This window comes from Pristiophorus japonicus, chromosome 6, assembly GCF_044704955.1.
Source record: "Pristiophorus japonicus isolate sPriJap1 chromosome 6, sPriJap1.hap1, whole genome shotgun sequence".
In the NCBI taxonomy this organism is placed as follows: Eukaryota; Metazoa; Chordata; class Chondrichthyes; family Pristiophoridae; genus Pristiophorus; species Pristiophorus japonicus.
Window position 1 is genome coordinate 26,346,206 of NC_091982.1, and position 23,877 is coordinate 26,370,082.

Sequence of the window (23,877 nt, forward strand, 5' to 3'; positions counted from 1 at the left end):
GACCAAATTGGATAGCTTCATATTTCTCCACAATATATTCCATTTGCCATGTTCTTTCCCACTCACTGAGCTCCTTGAAGTCTCTTTGCATCCTCCTCACAACTTAAATTCCCACCTAATTTTGTATTCCACCTAGCTGTTCCTCTACACATCTCAGTATTCTACCATTTATTGTGTATTCCCTTCCCTTGTTAGCCCTCCCCATTACCCCCCATTTCTTCGGATTGAATTCCCTTTGCCACTTTTCTGCCCAGCTGACCAATCCATTGATATCTTCCTGCAGTCTACAGCTTTATTCCTATCAACGACATGGTTATTTTTTGTATCATCTGCAAACTTCTTAATCATACCCCCTACGTTGAAGTCTCAATCATTCATGTATACCACAAAAAGTAAGGGACCTAGTATTGAACCTTGCGGAACCCTACTGGAAACAGCCTTCCAGCCACTAAAGACACCCGTTGATCATTACCTTTTGTTTAATGCTACCGAGCCAATTCTGGATCCAACTTGCAACTTTCCATTGGAGCCCATGGGCTTTTACTTTTCTGATCAGTCTGCCATGTGAGACCTTGTCAAAAGCCTTGCTAAAATCCTTGTAGACTACATCAAGCACGCTACACTCATCGACCCTCCTTGTTACCACCTCAAAAAATTCAATCAAGTTAGTCAGACACGACCCTCCCTTAATAAATCCATGCTGACTGCCCTTGATTAATCTGTGCCTTTTTAAATGATGATTAATTCTTTCCTTCAGAATTATTTCCAATAATTTGCCCACCACTGAGGGTTGTGGGGGTCTGAAACTCACTGCCTAGAAGGCTGGTGGATGCAGAAACCCTCACCACATTTAAAAGGTTCTTAGATGGGCATTTCAAGTGCCGTAACCTGCAGGGTTACGGACCTAGAGTTGGTAAATGGGATTAGACTGGATAACCTTTTGTTGGCTGGCACAGATATAATGGTAAGTACTGCAGGGAATCTAATACGGCCAAGGTGATCTCCTGGACAAGTTTTGATCGCCTGGATGGGTCAGAGAGGAATTTTCCCAGATTTTTTTCCCCAATTGACCTTTTTAAAATGTTTTTTTTGCCTCTCCCAGTAGATCACATGGCCCCGGTTGCGGTGGAGTGTGGAATGTTGCATGGGGTGTCGCAGTTGTGTGGGGCGGACTGCTTTTTATCTTTCCGTCATTGTTCATAGAAACATAGAAAATAGGTGCAGGAGTAGGCCATTTGGCCCTTCGAGCCTGCACCGCCATTCAATGAGTTCATGGCTGAATATGCAACCTCAGTACCCCATTCCTGCTTTCTCGCCATACCCCTTGATCCCCCTAGTAGTAAGGACTACATCTAACTCCTTTTTGAATATAGTTAGTGAATTGGCCTCAACAACTTTCTGTGGTAGAGAATTCCACAGGTTCACCACTCTCTGGGTGAAGAAGTTTCTCCTCATCTCGGTCCTAAATGGCTTACCCCTTATCCTTAGACTGTGACCCCTGGTTCTGGACTTCCCAACATTGGGAACATTCTTCCTGCATCTAATCTGTCTAAACCCGTCAGAATTTTAAATGTTTCTATGAGATCCCCTCTCATTCTTCTGAACTCCAGTGAATACAAGCCCAGTTGATCCAATCTTTCTTGATATGTCAGTCCCGCCATCCCAGGAATCAGTCTGGTGAACCTTCGCTGCACTCCCTCAATAGCAAGAATGTCCTTCCTCAAGTTAGGAGACCAAAACTGTGCACAATACTCCAGGTGTGGCCTCACCAAGGCCCTGTACAACTGTAGTAACTCCTCCCTGCCCCTGTACTCAAATCCCCTCGCTACGAAGACCAACATGCCATTTGCTTTCTTAACCGCCTGCTGTACCTGCATGCCAACTTTCAATGGCTGATGTACCATGACATCCAGGTCTCGTTGCATCTCCCCTTTTCCTAATCTGTCACCATTCAGATAATAGTGTGTCTCTCTGTTTTTACCACCAAAGTGAATAACCTCACATTTATCCACATTATACTTCATCTGCCATGCATTTGCCCACTCACCTAACCTATCCAAGTCACTCTGCAGCCTCATAGCATCCTCCTCGCAGCTCACACTGCCACCCAACTTAGTGTCATCCGCAAATTTGGAGACACTACATTTAATCCCCTCGTCTAAATTATTAATGTACAATGTAAACAACTGGGCCCCAGCACAGAACCTTGCGGTACCCCACTAGTCACTCCCTGCCATTCTGAAAAGTACCCATTTACTCCTACTCTTTGCTTCCTGTCAGCCAACTCGTTCTCAATCCACGTCAGCACACTACCCCCAATCCCATGTGCTTTAACTTTGCACATTAATCTCTTGTGTGGGACCTTGTCGAAAGCCTTCTGAAAGTCCAAATATACCACATCAACTGGTTCTCCCTTGTCCACTCTACTGGAAACATCCTCAAAGAATTCCAGAAGATTTGTCAAGCATGATTTCCCTTTCACAAATCCATGCTGACTTGGACCTATCATGTCACCTCTTTCCAAATGCGCTGCCCTGACATCCTTAATAATTGATTCCATCATTTTACCCACTACTGAGGTTAGGCTGACCGGTCTATAATTCCCTGTTTTCCCTCTCCCTCCTTTTTTAAAAAGTGGGGTTACATTGGCTACCCTCCACTCGATAGGAACTGATCCAGAGTCAATGGAATGTTGGAAAATGACTGTCAATGCATCCGTTATTTCCAAGGCCACCTCCTTAAGTACTCTGGGATGCAGTCCATCAGGCCCTGGGGATTTATCGGCCTTCAATCCCATCAATTTCCCCAACACAATTTCCCGACTAATAAGGATTTCCCTCAGTTCCTCCTTCTTACTAGACCCACTGACCCCTTTTATATCCGGAAGGTTCTTTGTGTCCTCCTTAGTGAATACCGAACCAAAGTACTTGTTCAATTGGTCTGCCATTTCTTTGTTCCCCGTTGTGACTTCCCCTGATTCTGACTGCAGGGGACCTACGTTTGTCTTTACTAACCTTTTTCTCTTTACATATCTATAGAAGCTTTTGTAGTCCGTCTTAATGTTCCCTGCAAGCTTCTTCTCGTACTCTATTTTCCCTGCCCTAATCAAACCCTTTGTCCTCCTCTGCTGAGTTCTAAATTTCTCCCAGTCCCTGGGTTCGCTGCTATTTCTGTCCAATTTGTATGCCACTTCTTTGGCTTTAATACTATCCCTGATTTCCCTTGATAGCCACGGTTGAGCCACCTTCCCTTTTTTATTTTTACGCCAGACAGGGATGTACAATTGTTGTAGTTCATCCATGCGGTCTCTAAATGTCTGCCATTGCCCATCCACTGTCAACCCCTTAAGTATCATTCGCCAATCTATCCTAGCCAATTCACGCCTCATACCTTCAAAGCTACCCTTCTTTAAGTTCTGGACCATGGTCTCTGAATTAATTGTTTCATTCTCCAACCTAATGTAGAATTCCACCATATTATGACCACTCTTCCCCAAGGGACCTCGCACAACAAAATTGCTAATTAATCCTCTCTCATTACACAACACCCAGTCTAAGATGGCCTCCCCCCTAGTTGGTTCCTCGACATATTGGTCTAGAAAACCATCCCTTATGCACTCCAGGAAATCCTCCTCCACCGTATTGCTTCCAGTTTGGCTAGCCCAATCTATGTGCATATTAAAGTCACCCATTATAACTGCTGCATCTTTATTGCATGCACCCCTAATTTCCTGTTTGATGCCCTCTCCAACATCACTACTGCTGTTTGGAGGTCTGTACACAACTCCCACTAATGTTTTTTTTCCTTTGGTGTTCTGCAGTTCTACCCATATAGATTCCACATCATCCAAGCTGATGTCCTCCCTAACTATTGCATTAATCTCCTCTTTAACCAGCAACGCTACCCCACTTCCTTTTCCTTTCAATCTATCCTTCCTGAATGTTGAATACCCTTGGATGTTGAGTTCCCAGCCCTGATCATCCTGGAGCCATGTCTCTGTAATCCCAATCACACCATATCTGTTAACATCTATTTGCACATTAATTCATCCACCTTATTACGGATACGCCTTGCATTAAGACACAAAGCCTTCAGGCTTGTTTTTTTAACACCCTTTGTCCTTTTAGAATTATGATGCAGTGTGGCCCTTTTTGTTTCTTGCCTTTGTTTACTCGGCCTTCCACTATTGCTTTTTACCTTTCTACCTTCTGTTTCTGACTCCATATTACTTCACCCTGTCTCGCTGCAAATGTTCCATTCAGATTCACCATTCAGATAATATTCTTCCTTCATGTTTTTGCCACAAAAGTGGATAACCTCACATTTATCCATATTATACTGCATCTGCCATGCATTTGCCCACTCACCTAACCTGTCCAAGTCACCCTGCATCCTCTTAGCATCCTCCTCACAGCTCACACTGCCACCCAGCTTAGTGTCATCTGCAAACATGGAGATATTACATTCAATTCTTTTGTCCAAATCATTAATGTATATTGTAAATAGCTGGGGTCCCAGCACTGAACCTTGCGGTACCCCACTAGTCACTGCCTGCCATTCTGAAAAGGACCCGTTTATTCCTACTCTTTGCTTCCTGTCTGCCAACCAGTTCTCTATCCACATCAATTCATTACCCCCAATACCATGTGCTTTAATTTTGCACACTAATCTCTTGTGTGGGACTTTGTCAAAAGCCTTTTTGAAAGTCCAAATGCACCACATCCACTGGTTCTCCCTTGTCCACTCTACTAATTACATCCTCAAAAAATCTAGAAGATTTGTCAAGCATGATTTCCCTTTCATAAATCCATGCTGACTTGGACTGATCTGTCACTTCTTTCCAAATGCGCTGCTATTGCTATTACATCTTTAATAATTGATTCCAACATTTTCCCCACTACCCATGTCAGGCTAACCGGTCTATAATGCCTTGTTTTCTCTCTCCCTCCTTTTTTAAAAAGTGGGGTTACAATAGCTGCCCTCCAATCCATAGGAACTGATCCAGAGTCTATAGAATGTTGGAAAATGACCACCAAAGCATCCACTATTTCTAGGGCCACTTCCTGAAGTCCTTTGGGATGCAAACTATCAGGCCTTGGGGATTTATCGGCCTTCAATCCCATCAATTTCCCTAACACAATTTCCTGACTAATAAGGATTTCCTTCAGTTCTTCCTTCTCGCTAGACCCTCGGTCCCCTAGTATTTCCGGAAGGTTATTTGTGTCTTCCTTAGTGAAGACAGAACCAAAGTATTTGTTCATTTGGTCTGCCATTTCTTTGTTCCCCATTATAAATTCACCTGGTTTTGACTGCAAGGGACCTACATTTATCTTCACTAATCTTCATTGTTCATAGGTTTATATGTAACCTTCAGGGCTGCTGATCGAGGGCCGTGTGGCTCTTTGTCGGCCGGCGTGGACACGATGGGCCAAAATGGCTTCCTTCTGCATTGTAGATTTCTATGTTTCTATGTTAACTCCAATGTCTGCATTGTCTCTCTCTTTTGTGAAGACAGACGCAAAGTATTCATTAAGAACCGTACCCACATCTTCCTCCTCAACACAGTTTACCTTTTTGGTCTCTAATAGGCTCTACTCTTTCTTTAGATATCCTCTTGTTCTTTATGTATTCATAAAACATCTTTGGGTTTTTCTAAAGGGCCATATATTGAGGTCAGTGGAAATGTAGGACCATGCAAGCTGAGCCCCATAGGGAAACAGTGAAGTGCCTCGCCTTAAATGAGAGATAACAATAATATTTCCATGGCCACTATAATCTGACTTTTAAACCAAGAATAAACAAATAAAATTATGATGGTGAGGTTGGTTGAAATTAGAATGAAAATTCCAGAAGCCAGTGAACCAGTAGACACTGGGGGAAATTTTCACATGAAAAAAACGGATGGGTTGGCGGAGGGGTGGAGAAGTAAAAGTTGTAAAAATCTAAATCAAACTCGAAGTCACCTCGAACCCGCCCACTTTCACCTTTTACTCTGGTAGGATGGGGCAGGCAGCCAACATGCTGTCAGGGGGCAGGCTGGCATTTTAAATATTATATTGAGCCTCTGCATTAACCTGCTTTTTTAAATTCATTCATGGGATATGGCCATCGCTGGCAAAGCCAGCATTTATTGTCGTCCCTATTTGCCCTCGAGAAGGTGACGATGATCCGCCATCTTGCTGGGCCAGATAAGAGGGCAGTTACGAGTCAACCATCTTTCTATGGGTCTGGGTCACATATAGGCCAGACCGGGTAAGGACAACAGATTCCCTTCCCTGAAGGACATCAGTGAACCAGATGGGGTTTTACGACAACCCGGTCGTTTCATGGTCACCATTACTGGTACTAGCTTTTTATCCCAGATTTCTTTAATTAAATTTAATTCTCCAGCTGCTGCAGTGAGATTTGAACTCACATCTCCGGATCCTTAGTCCAGGCCTCAGGATTACTAGTCCAGTAACATAACCACAACGCTACCATACCCTGCAGTGCAGGTTTAACTCCAGGCAACCGGGAATACCGATAGCTTCAGCGAGGCAAGTACAGCCTCGGAGCAAACCTTGTGGGCCGGAGGAGCAGGAGTGCTTCCTCCCGGGCCCCCAAGCTCACCCACCAGAAGCCCCACACTCCCCGGGATCCGGGATCAGACCTCCCTGGGATCGATCTCAGCCCCCCATACCGGGCCGGGGATCAGACCACTCTCCCCCAAACCCCCCTGGCATTGCCCCCACCGGGCTCGGGAATTGGACCCCCTCCCCCAGCAGGATTGTAACTTGTGCCCCTTTGTCGGGGATCAGATCCCCCCCCCCACTGCCCCCGGGCTTGGAAATGCCCCCACCCCCTTAGACCCAGCACATTACCTGTTGCTGCAGCATCTTGATCAGCCAGCGTTCCCCGCCCTACTGGAAGCCGGCTTGTCAATCAGGCTGGTTTCCGCACAGGGAACCCACCCATTACGTCACATGCACACTGTGGAGTTAAAACTCCACAGAGTGTCCGGAAACCCGGACTTAAGGTTTTCCTGCGGTCTGCTGGGTCTCCCTGCTCTGGGCGGGTGGGAATCGGGAAAATCCCGGCCTGTATGTTGGTAGTCAAGGGCAACCCGAGCATGCACTATAGCTCAAAATGTGGGCAAGCAGTGGAAGGAGGCCTACGTGTGATCATTCAAATCCTGGACCTGTGGATGGTGGTCATGATCAGACCCACTAGGAGGTCCTTCTGTCTGCTTTCCTTTTGCACCAGAAATAAATTGATTATGGTGGGGGTGGGAGAGAACATTTTTTTTTTTAAACAAACCCCTCAAATAATTCAATGTTGAAGGGTGTCCTTTCGCAAAGGGGGAGAAGGGAAAAAAGGTCAACATTGACTCTGTTTCTCTCTCCACAGATGCTACCTGACCTGGTGAGTGTTTGCAGCATTTTCTGTTTTTATTTCAGATTTCCAGCATCTGTAGTTTTGTTTTAAGGAAAATAATTTGTTTGTTTAAACTTTTGGAAAAACATCAGAGTCATCAAAAAGTTAAGCTCCTCATCTGGGAAGTTCAGTTCAGTGCAGTTTGCATACTTCAGTAAGAGGACAAAGAGAACAAACTCAACAACACCACAGCATCTTTGAACTTTGTCCAATAGCAATTGCCAACATCCTTTTCAAGAAACAGGAGCCTCTGGAAAATTTGATTGCCACCACTTTCAATTCATAGAATCTCCTTTACCGCGGTGGAGAATATAATTTACTGGTCTGGCTGAGACCAGATCACTCATACTCACCTATTACAACAACCAAATACCCACAGGAAACATTACACAGATTCATACATTGCAATTGCAGGATACAATAAATAATCAGCTATGGTAAACTTGTCTTTCTACTTTTGCTATGAAAGCAATTATTCCCTATAGTTAAGCTTATTCTTGCCTAATGCTGAATCAGAAATGAATGGGGTGATATAAATATATTAATGTATTCTTTTCATGATTGAAATACATGCTTATTATGTATGTCATTAAGGATGAACTGGAGGAAATACACATAGTAACAAAGACTATGGACTTTGATTGGTGTTAGGATCAGCTATAATAAAGCAGTCCAGCACTGGAGGAAAGGAAAGAGAAAGAACATTTTAATTAAAGTTCAAAAAGAATTAATGAAATGTAACTCAATCTCAATAGTGTTTGACGGTGAGTAGCATAGAATATCAATTTGAAAACAAGAAAGCAGAAGAGGAAGTGAAGACAGGAGGACAACATAAAGAAAAAGAAAGGGAAGAAAAATATCTGCACAACTCAAACAGAAAGAAATATAAGGTAGGAGGAAGTGGTGTTCCACAAGGATCGGTGCTAGGACCACTGTTATTCACCATTTATATTAGCAATTTGAACTCGGAAATCAGAATTACAATTCAAAATTTGCGGATGATACAAAATTGGGGGGCATCGTTACTACAGAGGAGGACTGCAACAAAATACAGGACGACATTAATAAACTTGCTGAATGGGTATGTGATTGACAAATGAATTCAATATAGATAAGTGTGAGGTGGTACATTTTGGTAGGAAGAATAAGGAGGCCATGTACTCCTTGGAAAACAAGTGTCCAAATGGGGTAGAGGAGCAAAGGGATCGGGAGGTACAGATACACAAATCACTAAAAGTAGCGATGCACGTTAATAAGGCCATTAAAAAAGCAAATAAAGCACTGGAGTTCATTTCTAAAGGGATAGAATTAAAAAACAGAAAAGTTATGTTAAAAGTGTATATAACTTTGATTAGACCACATTTGGAATACTGTGATTAATTCTGGTCTCCATATTATAAAAAGGATATAGAGGCATTGGGGAAGGAACAAATTTTATTTACTAGAATTATACCAGAACTGAGAGGTTATATCTATCAGGAAAGATTGAACAAACTGGAGATCTTTTCTCGAGAATAGAGAAAACTGAGAGGTGACCTGATAGAGGTCTTTATGATTATGAAAGGGTTTGATAGGGTAGACATAGATAAGTTACTTCCACATGCAGGGGAGACCAGAACTAGGGGCCATAAATATAAGATAGTCACCATTAAATCCAATGGGGAATTCATGAGAGACTTGTTTACCCAGAGAGTGATTAGAAAATGGAACTCGCAACCACAAGGAGTAGCTGAGGTGACTAGCATAAATACATTTAAGAGGAAGCTATATAACCACGAGAGAGAAAGGAATAGAAGGATATATTAGTGGGGTTAGATGAGGAAAGGTGGGAGGAGGCTCATGAGGAGCATAAACACCAGCATAGGCATGTTGGGCCTGTAAGAGGAAAATTTGGCAAAAGGGATATAAGCAAGTCAAGGGTTAAAGTGTAAGTTCTGCAGGCTCCCACCAAGGGGATAATGTCGTTTCTCCTGGCCTTGCACATTCCAGTACCAAGGCTCCAGAAGGTACTGATGTGGGTTGGGATACCAGATAGCATTCCAACAAGACGTGCATATGAGAGAGCCTAAACAGACCACTGATAAGGCCTTGTGAAGAGGCCCGAGATAGACTTCATGGCACCAAAAGAGATTAACAAATTCTAACCTAATGAAGTCATCCAAGTTACGGCCTAAGGTGGTCATGAGATCTTGGCCTGTCAATCCGAAGTAGCACTGATAAGATAGTCCAATTAGAGAAGTAGTATCGATAAGGTAGTCCAATGAAGAGATCTCGGGAGGTCTTACCAGGGAACGGAGGGGTTTTTGAAATGTATAAAAGTTGTATGATTGTGCTGTTCGGGGAGCATCTCCACTCACAGGCGGCTGTGATGAGAGGTATTCCTGGGCGTTCGTAATAAAAGATCGTTATACCTTGCTGCTCGTCTCTGCTAACTTCGAGAACTGCTACGCGGGTTGGGGCAAGTGTCGACCTTCTATATCAGGGGGCCCGCTCGTGGGAGGAGTAGCCTTCCTATTTTCCCTTACAGGCCGAATGACCTGTTCTGTGCAGTAAATACTATGCAATACAAGAAAGAATCTTACGGTTTTATGCGTTGGTCTCGCATGTTGGCAACTGGCATAGAATCATGGAAATAGAATCATATAAGGAGGCCGTTTGACCTATTGTGCGTGTGCCATCTCTATGAAAGAGCTATCCAAATAGTCCCACTCCCCTGCTCTTTCCCCATTTTTTCCTTTTCAAGTATTTATCCAATTCTCTTTTGAAAGTTACTATTGAATCTGTTTCCATCACCCTTTCCGACATTGCATTCCAGATCATAACAACTTGCAGCTTAAGAAAAACACTCTCATCATCTCCCATCTGGTTCCTTTGCCAATTATCTTATATTTCTATTGTCTGGTTACCATCCCTCCTAGCACTGGAAACAATTTCTCCCTATCTATTCTATCAAACCCCTGATAATTTTGAACACCTCTATTAAATCTCACCATAACCTCTCTGCTCTAAGGAGAGTAATTCCAGCTTCTCCAGTCTGTCCACGTAACTGAAGTCCCGCATTTCTGGTACCAGTCTAGTATGGGCAGGAGCGATCATAAAACTATCAGAAAAAATCTTGGGGTAAATTTTTAACTATCAGAGGCTGCTTGATAGTGCCGGTGGGAGGCCTGGTCCATTTCAAAGGCCCCGGCCTTATTAACATATATGGAGCGGGCTGCGGGTACCAAATAGCCATCTTGAGGCAGCTCACCTGCTGGTGATTATACCGGTGCATTATTGAACACCCCAAAGGCAACACATGCTGGGAAAACAGGTAGGTTTGGGATGGCGGGTGGGGAGATTGCATGGTTACAATCAGAGAGTTTGAGAATCCAGGGCAGTAGCAGGCCACATTATTCTTGCTCCTCCTGGCACCACAAAAATAACTTTAAAACTTACCTTTCCAGGCCTCTTCTGCCGTACTGCCAGGTGTTATATGGCAGATGCTCTGGTCAGTAGACAGTTAAAATGGCATCTTAGGACCTCAATTTGCATCGATTAATGAAGCTCCTGCAGTCTCATAGATTTATTAATCATTTCTATCTGCATATATATATATACATAAGCGTTCATATATTCAGGGATTATATTAAAAGACAATAACTAATGCATCTTGTTTCTTGCAAAATGGCTGCCACATTTTTCTTACATGACACCATTTCAAATAAATTCTTTGTGACATTTCTTAGAGACATGACACGTTCCTACACAAATACAAGTCTTTTTTGTTCACTGTGATGAAGGTTGGGAACACCAGGGGACACGTGTTAAAAATTGTGATGTTCAGATTAAGAAGGGAAGGCGTATGGAATTTCTTCAGCCAAAGAGTAATATAAGGAATGAGTTAATAGAGAAGGCTATTAAAGTGGACAGTTTGGTGAGTTCAAGAGTCATTGCACGCATTTCTTGAGACTAGGGATTAAGGGATGTAATGAAAAGGCAACTAAGTGAATTTCAGCTATTAAAAAAAGACTGGGCTGAAGGGACCTAATGACATTTTCCAGTTCCTATAATTTTTTAATTTTATTTTAATGATATAATGATAGAGACATTTGAATATGAACAGTTATCGCCGTTCCCTCAATATTTTAGTTAAGTCATAACTAGTTAGATCCAGAATGGGCAGGTCAGTCAGTTTTCTGGCTGTAATTGGTAAGCGAGCGGTGTATTGCTGCATGCAAAGTGGATTTCAGGTATGATGTTGGATTATAATGAATTTGAAAGCAACTTCAGCATAAAAACAACAGTTGTCCTCATTGGTAAGCAACTCATCGAAACACAATGGGCTGTAATTTGCGGTCCTTATGGGCGCGTACAAGGTGCGCACTCGCCCTTAAGGGCCGCGCAAGTTCCAGGTTTAGGCTTGCGCGGCGCATTCGCTAAAACCCGGAACTTGCGATCCACCATGTGCCCGGGAAAGGGCCTCCGCAGGCGGAGCGCTGGGCTATTTGACCAATTTCTGCCCAGCAAATGCCCGTGAAATTCTTACGCCTGCATTAGAGTTTTAAAAAACAGAAAAATAAAATTTTATCAATTATTTATACATTTAAAAACTGTGATATAAGGTATGTTTATTTTATCCCCTTTAAAACATGTACATTTATTTTTCAAAAAATTAAATTTTTGTTTTCATTATTTAATTGAATACCATTTTAATTAATTTTTAATATGTGATTTTTAAAAAATTTATTTGAAGTGGCGAGGTATTTTTTTGGGTATTCCCATTCAAAATTGTGGGATTTCCGTACATACAGAATCCCCATAAGTATGAATGGGGATTCCCTTCTGTCATTGGTTGAGCTGGCCCACATGATACCAGGGGCGCTTGTGAACCGCGTGTGCCCCTGAGATACGTGGGCCTCTTCCCGTGCATACCCAGAGAGCCCCAGGACTGCAAATCTACATACCTCCCGGTTCACCAGGTACATAGGCATTTTTTTGCAGATCGGAGGCATTTCACCACGGAAAGCCTCCGACTGCAAATTCAGAGCCAATGATCTCATTCCAAAGCCAATGAAGTGCAAGTATTTAAGCAACAGATACAGTAGTTATAATCTTTGTCCCGGAATTTGCAATCAGCAGCGAAGCAAAGGCATTCATTGCTGGCCCCAAAGTATGCTTCCCACAAAGATCTCTCAATCACTGTGTCGAGAACTTCTGGTTTTTCTACCTTCAATTCAAATCAACGGAGTGCAGTGGGAATCCCCTTGTGTGAACTGCTGTGACATCAACAAGCTGTCTAAGCAGCCATTCAAAACACAGAATTCTCACAGACAGCGAACAAGGAAGTGAGTAAGTCTTAAAATTCTAAGGGGCCAAAATTCGTTAGCGCCCCGTTTGGGGGCAGTAACCGAAGTGAGGCACGACTTCCTGCACCCGGCGTGGAGGTCCTGCTCCGGGCGTGAAATTGGGGTTACCACCCCCGAGAGGAAGTAGAGGGCAATGTCGACTTCCTCTTGAGGGCGGGACCAGGAGGGTAAGCGTGAAAATTACACTGTGAAAAGTCATTTGTGCCCCATTAGCACTCCCCAGGGGCTAACGGGAGGCTTAATCTCTGCAAATTTCTCCCCATAATTTTATAAAATAGAAAGAGCAGAACAAAGGTTGCGGGGTTGAAATTCGGCTCCTAATGCCTGCTGATAACGCAGGTGTTAGGTGTTAACTGGGAGTTAGGCAGTTGGGAGTGGCGCTCAGTGCTGTTCATGCCTGACGCGGAAATTCTTTGGTCATTTTTTAAGGATGGTAAAACATTACGTCTCCCTGGCTAACGCCATGGAAATAATGACGTCAGTACGCGTGCAATGCCTCCTTGGCGCCCCTCTCACCACATTCACTTTCGCCGCCTCACTTAATGGCTGCTGTCAATGACGCCTGAAAAGATTGAACTGCACAAGGTGGAGAAATTAATCCAGGGAGTTATTTAAAGGGAGTTGCAGCCAGGGCGCAGAGGTCTCAGTCAGTGCTGCATTTGATGCTTGCACAGTGGGGTGTTGGCCTCTTACTGCTGTTGACTCGTCAGATTGACTACTAGTATCTCGGAAAAATTGTGTTCCATATCGGGAGAATTTGAAAGTTATATTTTGCTGTGACCTCTGCCAAGTGACGGGGACAGTGTTCGCACATTACGTTGTCCTGCGGTGCTGACTTGAAAGGTGCCAGCTGCAGAGACAGCTTAGGGCAAATGTGGATCTTCCCCAAAAGAGACACCCCAGATGGCAGGGCAGGAGGCTGTACACATGCAAGGTTTACCGTGCGCATTACTCTTATCTTGAGATGTCTGAGGAGCAGTGCTTAACAAGGCTAAGGTTCCGCAAAGAGGTGGTAATGGAGCTTTACAACCTCCGCAGACATACCTGGCAGCTGACATCGGCACTCTGACCTCGCTGTCAGTGACAGTGAAAGTGACAGTAGCACTGAACTTCTATGCTACCTGCTCTTTCCAGTCTCCTGTAGGTGACATCTTGCAGTTTACAATATATTGCTGCATTTGGCAGGTGACCAATGATCTCCACAGCAAAGGAATGGATTACATAAAGTTCAGCATGTCAAGAGAAGACCAGGGTGAGTGCACCCGTGGCTTTGCCAGGATAGTGGGCTTCCCCAAGGTTCAAGGAGCCATTGATTGTATGCATGTGGCATTGAGCGCTCCGCCCCACAATGGAGAGATCTTTTGCAATCGCAAGGGATTCCACTCCCTCAACGTACAGCTGGTCTGCCATCACAGGCAGGTGATCCTCACTGTCAATGCCTGATCTCCTGGCAGCTGCCACGATGCCTTCACCCTGTGGGAGACCACGTGCCACGACTCTTCAAGCCACCGCATGAAGGGTGTGGCTGGCTCCTGGACGACAAAGGATATGGTGTGGCTCCCTGGCTGATGACACCCCTCTGCAATCCCACCACCCCTGCTGAGCAGCGCTACAACAGCAGCCATACCACAACCCGGGCCATTATCGGGATTCTGAAAGCATTTCCACTGCCTTGACCACTCTGGAGGGTCATTCCAGTACTCACTTGATAGAGTCTCCATGATCACCATTGTCTGCTGCATGCTGCATAACGTGGCCATTATGAGGGGCCAGCCATTACCACCAGGGATGGATGATCCATCTCATGAGGAGAACGATGATAAGGAGGAGCTTCAGCCAAGGAGGAGGCAGCCTGAAATCGCTGCAGCTGGAAGGGCTGCTCGTCAGAGACTCATCGCTCATCGATTTCAATGAATGACTCTTGCCATGCCGAATGGACAGCCTATAGACATGGGCATCAACTCAACACATCGCGACACACCCTGCAGTCCTCTGTCTTCAATAATCATTGCATCATCATGTGAACAATCCAAACTTGGTTTTTTGCAAACATAAATCATGTGTGCTGAAAACAAGCACAGGGCAACAACTTCATCCACAACACATCAACATGCCCACAAAACCTCTTCAAACATTCTCATAGACATCCAAGTGCAACTATTGACATCAGTTCATTTTGTAACAAGGTAGCCATCTCTGGCGAGTACCAAACAATTGTTGCATTGTTCATCCAACTGCAACAATTTACATGAGCTCAGAGTGCAACAACCTAACTATCTCTGTTGACTATCAAGCATGTTTTTGGTGAGTCCGACAAGTGCAACTAGTTTTAAAAGCTCATATCCTCACAAGGTGAGCACATGTGGCCACCTTCCCACAGATCTTTACTTTTTCTTGAAGAAGGCTTTACCACTCTTCCCTTCTCCCCCCGCCCCCTTACTGCTCCTCCTCAATGGGGTCTCAGGGCCTTCAGCAATGCTGGTAGACAGTTGCTGACTTGGATCCACAGCCACACATGATAGCCTAGCAGGACATCCCCGACCAACTTGGGCCCTGGAAGACCTGGCTATGAACTGTATAACCTCAACATAGGTGGAAGCACTCTGTTGTGGATGGTTTGCAGAGAGCGGCAGCTGCGAAGGCAGAATGATGTCATCATGAGAGCGCGACATCATGGTCCAATTGGCCCAACAGGCTGATACTCCCCCAGGGCAGAGCATCATTATCTGCAGAGATCTGGGTGAGGACAGATTCCTGCCCTGGTTCAGCAAGGTTAGGTCCCCATTGAACTGATGGGGCCCCAGACCGAATAGCAGCAGTCAGTGCATCCGTTGAATCTATTTGCCTCAGCATCAAGAGTGTCTGTGACACCAGAGAGCTGACTCAGGACAACATGCACTGATGACATTTGAGTATGGAGGCATAAGAATATAAGAAATAGGAGCAGGAGTAGGCCATACGGCCCCTCGAGCCTTCTCCGCCATTTAATATGATCATGGCTGATCCGATCATGGACTCAGGCCTACTTTCCTGCCCACTCCCCATAACCCCTTATTCCCTTATCGGTTAAGAAACTGTCGATTTATATCTTAAATTTATTCAATGACCCAGCTTCCACAGCTTTCTGAGGCCGTGAATTCCACAGATTTACAACCCACTGAGAGAAGAAATTCCTCCTCATCTCAGTTTTAAATGGGCAGCCCATTATTCTAAGACTATGGCCCCTAGTTCTAGTGTCCCCTATTCTCTCTGCATTCACCTTGCTAAGCCCCCTCATTATCTTATATGTTTCAACAAGATCACCTCTCAATTCTTCTGAATTCCAATGATTAGAGGCCCAACCTACTCAACCTTTCCTCATAAGGCAACTCACTCATCTCCGGAATCAACCTAGTGAACCTTCTCTGAACTGGCTCCAAAGCAAGTATATATTTTCTTAAATATGGAAACCAAAACTGTATGCAGTATTCCAGGGTGTGGCCTCACCAATACCCTGTACAACTGTAGCAAGATTTCCCTACTTTTATACTCCATCCCTTTGCAATAAAGGCCAAGATTCCATTGTCCTTCCTGATCACTTGCTGTACCGACATACTAACCTTTTGTTTTTCATGCACAAGTACCCCCCAGGTCCAGCTGCACTGCAGCACTTTGCAATTTTTCTTCATTTAAATAATAGCTTGCACTTTGTTTTTTTTCAGCCAAAGTGCATAACCTCACACTTTCCAACATTATACTCTATCTGCCAAATATTTGCCTAAACACTTTGCCTGTCCATGTCCTTTTGCAGATTTTTTGTGTCCTCCTCACACATTGCTTTCCCTCCCATCTTTGCAGTGTCAGAAAACTTGGCTACATTACACTCGGTCCCTTCTTCCAAGTCAGTAAGATAGATTGTAAATAGATGGGGTCCCAGCACTGATCCCTGCAGCACCCCACTAGTTACTGATTGCCAACCCGAAAATGACCCATTTATCCCGACTCTCTGTTTTCTGTTAGTTAGCCAAGCCTCTATCCATGCTAATATATTACCCCCAACGCCGTGAACTTTTATCTTGTGCAGTAACCTTTTATGTAATGCCTTGTCAAATGCCTTCTGGAAGTCCAAATACACTACAACCACTGGTTCCCCTTTATCCACCCTGTTCATTACATCCTCAAAGAACTCCAGCAAATTTGTCAAACATGACTTCCCTTTCATAAATCCATGCTGACTCTGCCTGACTGAATTATGTTTTTCCAAATGTCCTGCGACTGCTTCTTTAATAATGGACTCCAACATTTTCCCAATCACAGATGTTAGGCTGATGGTCTATAGTTTCCTGCTTTTTGTCTGCCTCCTTTTTAAATAGGGGCGTTACATTTGCAGTTTTCCAATCTGCTGGGTCCTCCCCAGAATCCAGGGAATTTTGGCAGGTTACAACCAATGCATCCACAATCCCTGCCGTTACTTCTCTTAAGACCCCAGGATGCAAGCCATCAGGTCCAGGGAATTTATCCACCTTTAGTCGCATTATCTTACTCAGTACCACCTACTTAGTGATTGTGATTGTGTTAAGTTCCTCCCCCCCCCCCATAGCCCCTTGACTATCCACTGTTGGGATATTGTTAGAATGCTACAATGCCACCATGTCTGCGACCCCATGGTCACTGTTTGCATCCAGCATCCATTGGTATCTACCAAGGATGGGCTCAGTGGGCTGCAGAGAGACATGAGCAATAGTTGAGGCAGACTTCTCCATCCTCACAGCAATGCATCAAGACTCTGTGTAAGGTTACTAATCTTCAGGAATAAAACGCAGACCATGAACTAAAAATTGATTGATACAAGCTTTGGAATTAAACTGGACAATTAAGGACATCGTATGGCTAGGAACCAAACTGACTTCATGCATGACAATAATGGAGTTGTTACGTGAGGCTCTGAACGTTATTGACCATGGTGGGGAAAACAAACCCACTGAAGACACCAAGTCTGTAAAAGGTCCAGACAACAAAGGACCACCCAGTTAAACGGATCGATAATCAAATTTCGTCACAGTGGGAATTGGCGACCACGAAGGGACCTCGGCATTGGGAAAAAGGATCACGGACACAAAACCAGAGCAAGAACCCTGAGGGAGGCTTGGTTAAGTCTAAGGTCGGCTAAGGTAGTCAAAAAGTTATCTTCTCAGGGGCAACTAGGGCAGTCAGCAAAGGAAGGAAACAGTCTTGGATAGGCTGGAGTAATCCCGCCTATCCAAGACTGGGTAGCCACGGAGAAAAGAAGTCGCAGGTAGTCTGCACAAGTTATCTTCTCAAGGGCAGCTAAGGGACCAGGAGAGAAACAGTCTCTGACAGGCAGGAGTAATCTCAGGTCGACTAGGCTAGCCACCGAGGAACGAAGTCGCAGGTAGTCTGCGCAGGGGTCTCAGTGAGACCATAATAATCTCACGGACAGCCAAGGCAGCCAGAGGAAGGAAACAGTCTCGGATAGGCTGGAGTAATCCCGGTTGACTGGGGTAGTCACGGAGAGAAGCCAAAAGGTAGCCGCGGGTAGTCTGCGAACAGAGGTCTCAGGGTGCTATCAAGGGTGATCTTAAGGGCGACTAGGGGACCAGGAGAGAAATGGTCTCTGACTGACCGGAGTAGTCTTGGGTCAAATAGGGTAGCCAAAGAGAGATGCCTGAGTAACAGGAACCGCAGGTCACTGCAAGGTGGTCTCAGGGGAGACTAAGGTAGTCAGGGAGAATTTCTCAGCCAGAGGCACTGGAAATGGACTCACGTAGCAAAACGCGGTAGAGCCCGCGGTTAAGAGCAGTGGTAGAAAGTCCATGGAGGCTAAGGTAACTGCATATATATGCAACAAATTGGACATTTCAAAGCCATGGGCACGGGAAATGCTGCACTCTGGGGATCCACAGGAAAAAGCGGCAGTGTGGACAGTCATTAGCAACCACAAAGGGTCAAAAGAGAAGGTGATTTGACTCATGTAGCACGCACAACTGTTAAGAGAACAGGTAGAAAAGCTGGAGGAGGAGAATAAAATGTTAAAAGAAGAGGGGCTAGAACCTCCACTTGTTTTGCATGATTAACGCCTACTTAACGCCCACGTTACTGCTGAAATTACGCATAACGCCCACAGAGCGCCCATTTTGGCACAAAATGGAAACTGATGGACTTTTTTAGGAGCCATATCGCTGAACGTTATTTTCCCAATGGGCATAACGCCGAGAAAAAATATCACCGCCCGCCCACATTTTTTGGGCAGAATCAGCAGAATTGGCGAATTCAATGCCCATAATATCGCCCAGCGTTACTTTCCACACGGATATTCAATATTAACATTCACCCACTATTTTTTGTCGTAAAGAGCATATTTACCCAAACTAGCGGCCATGGAGATCGCCCATCTTCAACTTCACCACCTCGCACACATATCGCCCACAATATCGCTCACTCAAAAAAACGCCCACAAAAAGTGGAACTAACCAGAACGAATGCCAGCGGTGTGGTTGACATTTGTTAAGTCCCACTCTTATGTGAGGAGCTGATATCGGAAAGATTTAACTGAAAGAGCACTGATGTGAGTGACAACGCTGACACACTGCTGTGTGTGTGCATCTCAGACATCAATGGTGCCCATTGCCTTGGTGCCAGTTAAAGTTTACGTTGATTGATGTTAAGTTGTGTAAGAGAAATTTGGCATTAGGGGTACCAGCAGGACAAGGGTTAAAGTGCTGGTTCCTGCACCGACCCATAAGGAGGTAAAAGGCCTCTCTTCGGCCTTGTACCAAGGCTCCAGAAGTTATCAATTCAATAATATTCCGACAGGCTACGATGTGAGAACTTAAACAGACATTGATAGGACCTTGCGAAGAGGCTCGAGGCAGACTCACGGGCACCAAGGAGAATCAACAAATTCTGACCCAATGAAGTCATTCTAGTCACGGCCTAAGATGGTCACGAGGGTCTTAACCTGTCAATCCAAAGTAGCACTAATAAGGTAGTCCAATTAGAGAAGTAGCACTGATAAGTAGTCCAATTAGAGATCTAGGGAGGTCTTACCAGGGAACGGAAGGGTTTTTGAAATGTATAAAAGTTGTATGATTGTGCTGTTCGGAGAGCATCTCCACTCACAGGCGGCTGTGATAAGAGGTGTTCCCGGACATTCGTAATAAAAGATCGTTATACCTTGCCATTCGTCTCTGTCTGCTAACTCCGGGGGCTGTTACGCGGGTTGGGGCGAGCGTCGACCCTCTATATCAGGGAGGAGAAGGAGAAGCTCGTGGGAGGAGAAGCCTTCCCATTTTCCCCTTACAAGTTGTCTTTAACCCGTTCATGGTAAGGAATCACCAGTGTGTAATGGTCCAGCTATCTGAGACAATGCGCAACAAGGTTAGGCTCAATAACAAAAGTTTAATACCAACATTGGTCTGAAATCATAAATATCACAACCAATAACACCCAGAACCCGCCCACATCCCATTTTTTCCACCATTGATAAATCAGATGTTCAACATGTCCAGCAACACACAATACAAAGGCAAAGCAGGAGCGTGGTCCCAGCCCCCATACATTGCAACAAATTGCATATACCCAGATGGAGATATAACACAGCCACCACCTGCTCACATGCACCTCAATTTCCTTCCCCTTGGTGCCTGGCCGAGGAGCTCCTCAGGCGGTGCCTCATTGGGGGGGGATGAAGGCAGATGCGTTGGTTGGACAGGTACGGGAGCGGGAGGTGCCGAGGGAACAACATTCTCTGATGCAGAAGCAGGATCTTGGTCCTTGCTCTCATCTGTCGTTCGCAGTGGTGGTGCAGAATCTAGGGGTGCAGTACTGTGCTCTGGGACCACTGGGAGGTCTGTGGCAGCAGTGATCCTGGCTATCGCATCCAGGGATTCTGTCATGCGCAGAATGTACTCGGTCATGGTAGCTTGGTGACGGGATATGCCCCCCAAAGCTTTGATGAGCTGGTCACCAATGTCGACAGTCCTCCTGGACAAATGTACCACCTCTCCGCTGTCATGTCGTGCTTGTGGAACAGACCTGCCACGTCTACGAGGCCTCCGCGGGGTCGGCGCCGTCCTGGGAACAAATGGGGTGTCCTGTGGAGAGGTGCTTAGGGCCGGTACCTCCAGAGTGGAGGCGGGAATGACAGGAGGACCATGGAGTGGAATGGGTTCTGGAACGTGGCAATGCAGGTTCTTCAAAGTCCACGCTCTCATCCGTCGAGCACAGGCCCAGCCGATTGACGGGCGACAATCGGAGCTCCTCAGCACCAGATGTAGTAGGATTGTCTGCTGACTCCTGCCCCATGCCCCCACCTTCTGGCCTCTGTGGTCTAGCCTGGGGCCGTGCTGCTGGCTGAGCTGCAAGACACAAATGAGGTTATTAGAGGAGAAGGGGGTGCTAAGGTGACAAGGTGGGTCCAGCGCTACACACAGCATACACACGACAAAAGCACCACCACTCTCAAAATCATGGCAGACATCACATTTTATGACCATCACCACATTGTGCATTGCAATGATTTTCATTAGGCCAGGGTTATTTCTATGACACTTTTAGAAATCATCTATGATATATGATTGGTCGGATATGAGTTGGTGTGGCATCTATTGGCTTTACATCACACAATTGTGTAAGCTTTACTCATGTGGCATCACTTCAGGATCTGCAGATGCATCCGTGGCTGTCCGGGGGTGCTTCCCGACGAGTGCGAGCACTCGCTCCTCCATCTCTGTGATGTCGCTGGGGACTGGTGGCCCCCCACCCGTTCGCCTCTGCATAGACCTCATCGTCAATAGCTTCTTCTGTAAAAGGTGACAGGACGACATGGTATGAGATCATTGTGTGATACAACACATAACCAACAGATGTAATCATGATTATTATGATTATTGTCATTCTTTACCTAAAGACGCAAACTGTGACCGCAGGCTTTGAGTAAAACGTTCCCGGTAATCACATCTGCTGACAGTCACTCATGACTGTTACAAAGCAAATTATATAAATACATAAGTACATGTAAATCAATGTAATACTTATTTTTGTGGATCCCACAAGGTCATTCCATTGTTTGTGCATTGGTTGCCCACATGCACCTCATTGGTCGCCGACGAGACCAACTCTGCTATCTCAGTCCATATCCTCTGGTAGGCCTATGGCGTGGGCTTCCCACGTCACCCCAGCGTGACTCGACCTCCTGCAGGAGGGAGGCATTTACCTTGTCCAAGAACCTCCTGTCTCTTTTGCGGCCTCCAATGTGCTCCTCTCCCACCTCACTGCTCTCTCCAGCGTCAGTCTCCACAGCATGCTCTGATGCCTCCTCCTCTCCCTACATTATAGGGCAAAATCAGTCAAATATATGGCTGGTAACAGCTACTTTTTGTTTGCCTACTTGCTGTGCAGCTTTAAAGATGCCCTCCTTCCTCCCAAAGCAGTCACACCACACTCCGACTTGCCTTCAGTCCTTCTGAGCTCCCTCTCTCGCTGTCTCCTCTTCTGCGCATGCCATGGTGACCCTTGACCTCCAGAATTGTGGGAATCGAGTGTTGCCATGCTGTTGCGAAACACGGCCACACTTTACGGCAGAAGTTCAAAAAAATGTAACGCGACCGCCCATTTGATATCGCTCACGGTAACACCCATTTTGAAAAATGTAGATTAGGTGTTTTGAGAATGGGCGAGAAGCCGGTGATCTGAAAACCCTTTTTTACCGCCCACACCGGAAATAACGCCCATTTTTGGGTGATAAGCAAAAACATGGAGGTTCTAGTCTGAGGTAACCAGTTCTGAGAAAGAAAGGCAGGACCAGGGTAGGAAGGAAGAAACGCCGCGGAATTACTTCGCGTATTTACAGTGCCAGATGACCGAGTGCAAAAGGCAGCAGCAGACCTACAAAGTGAATGCTACTTAGAAAAAGTCAAAGAGGCAGAGGAACAGCTCAGGAGAATCAAGATAGCCTTAACTCCAGCTTTTATGTCCGGGCAAGGGGAGAGGAGAACCTAAAAGGGAAGGTGCACGAAGTTAAAGGAGAGGTTCGGTAAAAGAAAGAATGGAGACAAGAGAATGGCGATGCTGAGGATGTCGTGAATAGCACGTTTAGTGAGTTAGAAACATAGAAACATAGAAAATAGGTGCAGGAGTAGGCCATTCAGCCCTTCTAGCCTGCACCGCCATTCAATGAGTTCATGGCTGAACATGCAACTTCAGTACCCCATTCCTGCTTTCTCACCATACCCCTTGATTCCCCTAGTAGTAAGGACTTCATCTAACTCCTTTTTGAATATATTTAGTGAATTGGCCTCAACAACTTTCTGTGGTAGAGAATTCCACAGGTTCACCACTCTCTGGGTGAAGAAATTCCTCCTCATCTCGGTCCTAAATGGCTTCCCCCTTATCCTTAGACTGTGTCCCCTGGTTCTGGACTTCCCCAACATTGGGAACATTCTTCCTGCATCTAACCTGTCTAACCCCGTCAGAATTTTAAACGTTTCTATGAGGTCTCCTCTCATTCTTCTGAACTCCAGTGAATACAAGCCCAGTTGATCCAGTCTTTCTTGATAGGTCAGTCCTGCCATCCCGGGAATCAGTCTGGTGAACCTTCGCTGCACTCCCTCAATAGCAAGAATGTCCTTCCTCAGGTTAGGAGACCAAAACTGTACACAATACTCCAGGTGTGGCCTCACCAAGGCCCTGTACAACTGTAGCAACACCTCCCTGCCCCTGTACTCAAATCGCCTTGCTATGAAGGCCAACATGCCATTTGCTTTTTTAACCGCCTGCTGTACCTGCATGCCAACCTTCAATGACTGATGTACAATGACACCCAGGTCTCTTTGCACCTCCCCTTTTCCTAATCTGTCACCATTCAGATAATAGCCTGTCTCTCTGTTTTTACCACCAAAGTGGATAACCTCACATTTATCCACATTATACTTCATCTGCCATGCATTTGCCCATTCACCTAACCTATCCAAGTCGCTCTGCAGCCTCATAGCATCCTCCTCGCAGCTCACACTGCCACCCAACTTAGTGTCATCCGCAAATTTGGAGATACTACATTTAATCCCCTCGTCTAAATCATTAATGTACAGTGTAAACAGCTGGGGCCCCAGCACAGAAC